The sequence below is a fragment of the Arachis duranensis genome, chromosome 4 (genome assembly GCF_000817695.3).
Source record: "Arachis duranensis cultivar V14167 chromosome 4, aradu.V14167.gnm2.J7QH, whole genome shotgun sequence".
Taxonomy (NCBI): domain Eukaryota; kingdom Viridiplantae; phylum Streptophyta; class Magnoliopsida; order Fabales; family Fabaceae; genus Arachis; species Arachis duranensis.
The window spans coordinates 75,383,405-75,387,708 of record NC_029775.3 but is presented as its reverse complement, the minus strand read 5'-3'; the positions used below and the strand labels follow the sequence as shown (position 1 = coordinate 75,387,708).

General features: G+C 34.3%; 1 non-coding gene across 1 annotated transcript; it reads left to right on the top strand.

The window, feature by feature from the left end:
- Positions 1 to 1,122: 1,122 nt before the first annotated feature.
- On the top strand, positions 1,123 to 1,230 carry LOC127747173 (small nucleolar RNA R71). Its single transcript, XR_008008977.1, has one exon. It is a non-coding gene; the product is annotated as a small nucleolar RNA R71 (small nucleolar RNA).
- Positions 1,231 to 4,304: the final 3,074 nt, after the last annotated feature.

Below are 4,304 nucleotides of genomic sequence, written 5' to 3'. Positions count from 1 at the left end.
GCCAGGATCTTGTCTCTTTTGAGGTAAAGTTTGCTGAATCCATGTATCTAGTTCATTAATGAGCAAGGGAGGTTCACCTTCCCAAGTCTCATTACCAAACAATTTGGCATTCAGCTTCATGATGGCTCCTAGATATTGAGCAACTTGCTCTCCAGTTACATCTTCATCCTCTTCAGAGGAAGAATAGTTTTCAGAGCTCATGAATGGCAGAAGGAGGATTAACGGAATCTCTATGGTCTCTATATGAGCCTCAGATTCCTTTAGGTCCTCAATAGGGAACTCCTTCTTGCTTGAGAGACGTCCCATGAGGTCTTCCTCATTGGGATTCACGTCCTCTCCTTCCTTTCTAGGTTCGGCCATGTTGATTATGTCAATGGCCTTGCACTCTCTTTTTGGATTCTCTTCAGTGTTGCTTGGGAGAGTACTAGGAGGAGTTTCAGTGATTTTCTTACTCAGTAGGCCCACTTGTGCCTCCAAATTTTTAATGGAGAACCTTGTTTCACTCATGAAACTTAAAGTGGCCTTAGATAGATCAAATACTAAGTTTGCTAAGTTAGAGGTGCTCTGCTCAGAATTCTCTGTCTGTTGCTGAGAAGATGATGGATAAGGCTTGCTATTGCTGAGCCTATTTCTTCCACCATTATTAAAGCCTTGTTGAGGCTTTTGTTGATCCTTCCATGAGAAATTTGGATGATTTATCCATGATGAATTATAGGTCTTTCCATAATGTTCACCCATGTAATTTACCTCTGCTATTGCAGGGTTCTCAGGATCATAAGCTTCTTCTTCAGAAGATGCCTCTTTAGTACTGTTGGATGCATTTTGCCATCCATTTAGACTTTGAGAAATCATGTTGACTTGTTGAGTCAACATTTTGTTCTGAGCTAATATGGTATTCAGAGCATCAATTTCAAGAACTCCCTTCCTTTGAGGCGTCCCATTACTCACGGAATTCCTCTCAGAAGTATACATGAATTGGTTATTTGCAACCATGTCAATAAGTTCTTGAGCTTCTGCAGGCATTTTCTTTAGGTGAATGGGTCCACCTGCAGAATGGTCCAGTGACATCTTAGAGAATTCAGATAGACCATAATAGAATATATCCAAAATGGTCCATTCAGAAAGCATGTCAGAAGGACACCTTTTGGTCATCTGCTTGTATCTTTCCCAAGCTTCATAGAGGGATTCACCATCTTTTTGTTTGAAGGTCTGAACATCCACTCTAAGCTTGCTCAGCTTTTGAGGAGGAAAGAACTTAGCCAAGAAGGCCGGACCAGCTTATCCCATGCGTCTAGGCTATCTTTAAGTTGTGAATCCAACCATATTCTAGCTCTGTCTCTTACAGCAAAGGGGAAAAGCATGAGCCTGTAGACTTCAGGATCTACTCCATTAGTCTTAACAGTCTCACAGATCTGCAAGAACTCATTTAAAAATTGGTAGGGATCTTTTGATGGAAGTCCATGGAACTTGCAGTTCTGTTGCAGTAGAGCAACTAGTTGAGGTTTCAGCTCAAAGTTATTTGCTCAAATAGCAGGGATTGATATGCTTCTTCCATCAAACTTGGAAGTAGGTGTAGTATAATCACCAAGCATCCTTCTTGCATTATTATTTTCGGCTGCCATCTCCTCTTCCTTTTCAAAAATTTCTGTAAGGTTGTCTTTGGATTGTTATAATTTAGCTTCTCTTAATTTCCTCTTCAGAGTCCTTTCAGGTTCAGGATCTACCTCAACAAGAATATTCTTGTCCTTGCTCCTGCTCATATGAAAAAGAAGAGAACAGAAAATAATAATAGGGATCCTCTTTACCACAGTAGAGAGATTCCTTTATGTTAGTAGAAGAAAAAGGGAATAGAAGAAGGAAAAGGTAAGAATCCAAACACAAGGGTGAAGATAGGTTCAGATTCTTGAGATGAAGAGAAGTGTTAGTAAATAAATAAATAAATAGAAGAAGATGAAATGGCGAGAATTTCGAAAATTAATTTTGAAAAATGGTTAGTGATTTTCGAAAATTAAAGGAAGAAATAAAATTAAAATTAAAATTTAAAACAATTAGTTAATTAAAAGAATTTTGAAAAAGAGGGAGATAATTTTCGAAAATTAGAGAGCTAAAATTAGTTAGGTGGTTTTGAAAAAGATAAAAAATAAACAAAAGTTAATTGGTTAGTTTGAAAAAGATTTGAAAATCAAATTTGAAAAGATAAGAAAATAAGAAGATATTTTGAAATCAATTTTTTTTAAAAAGATAAAATTTTGAAAAAGATATGATAAAAAAGATATTTTGAAAAAGAATTGATTTTTAATATTAAAATTTGATTACTTGATTAACAAGAAACTATAAGATATGATTCTAGAATTTAAAGATTGAACATTTCTTAACAAGAAAGTAACAAACTTCAGATTTTTGAATCAATCACATTAATTGTTAGTAAAGTTTTCAAAACTTTGAAATAAAGATAAGAAAAAGATTTTGAAAATAAATTTTAAAAATTTTGAAAATAATAATAAAAAAATGAAAAAGATTTGATTTTTGAAAAAGATTTTAAAAAGATAAGATTTTTAAATTTGAAAATTTGACTTGACTTGTAAGAAATAGCTAAGTTTTAAAAATTTTTGACCAAGTCAACTCAAATTTTCGAAATTTTGAGATAAATAAGGAAAAGATATATTATTTTGATTTTTGAATTTTTAATGATGAGAGAGAAAAACAACAAAAATGACCCACAACATGAAAATTATGAATCAAAACATATGATGCATGCAAGAACACTATGAATGTCAAGATGAACACCAAGAACACTTTGAAGATCATGATGAACATCAAGAACATATTTTTTGAAAAATTTTTGATGCAAAGAAAACATGCAAGACACCAAACTTAGTAATCTTTAATGCTTAGACACTATGAATGCAAAAATGCACATGAAAAACATCATACAACACAAAACAAGAAAATTTAAAGATCAAACAAGAAGACTTACCAAGAACAACTTGAAGATCATGAAGAACACTCTGAATGCATGAATTTTTGAAAAATGCAAGAACAAGATGAATATGCAATTGACACCAAACTTAAAACATGACATAAGACTCAAACAAGAATCACAAAATATTTTTGTTTTTTTTTATGATTTTATGATTTTTTTGTATTTTCTTTCGAAATTTTATAGGAAAAAGAAAATAAGAAATTCAAAATTTTTAATAAGAATTCCAGGAATCTTTCAATGTTAGCCTAAAGCTCCAATCCAAGGGTTGGACATGGCTTAATAGCCAGCCAGCTTTAGGATATAAATCAGGCATGCAACAGCTGATACTTCATCCAACTCCATATACATGCCTTTTATGTTGACAAGTGGAAGCCTCAATCCAAAAGAATTTGGATATGGCTTTACAGCCAGCCAGGCTTCAACAAGTTACCATGAAACTCTAGAATTCATTCTTAAAAATTTAGAATAATTTTCGAAAACAAAAGGAAAAATTTTTTGAAAGAATTTTGAAAAATATTTTTTTTCGAAAATAAAACAAAAAGAAAATTACCTAATCTGAGCAACAAGATGAACCGTCAGTTGTCCAAACTCGAACAATCACCGGCAATGGCGCCAAAAACTTGGTGCACGAAATTGTGATCTATAATAATGGCATTCAACTTGGTATGCGCATTTACTAACTCAGCACTTTCTTCACAACTCCGTACAACTAACCAGCAAGTGCACTAGGTCGTCCAAGTAATAAACCTTACGTGAGTAAGGGTCGATCCCACGGAGATTGTTGGTATGAAGCAAGCTATGGTCATCTTGTAAATCTCAGTTAGGCGGATTTAAATGATTATAATGGTTTTCGAAATTAATAATAATAAATAAACAGAAAACAAAGATAGAAATACTTTTGTAAATCATTGGTGGGAATTTCAGATAGGCGTATGAAGATGTTGTGCCCCTTTTGAATCTCTGCTATCCTACTGCCTTCATCCAATCCTTCCTACTCCTTTCCATGGCAAGCTGTATGTAGGGCATCACCGTTGTCAATGGCTACATCCCATCCTCTCAGTGAAAATGGTCCAAATGCTCTGTCACAGCACGGCTAATCATCTGTTGGTTCTCGATCATGTCGGAGTAAAATCCATTGATTCTTTTGCGCTTGTCATCACGCACAACAATCGCGAGTTTGAAGCTCGTCACAATCATTCAATCCCTGAATCCTACTCGGAATACCACAGACAAGGTTTAGACTTTCCGGATTCTCATGAATGCCGCCATCAATTCTAGCTTATACCACGAAGATTCTGATTAAGGAATCCAAGAGATATGC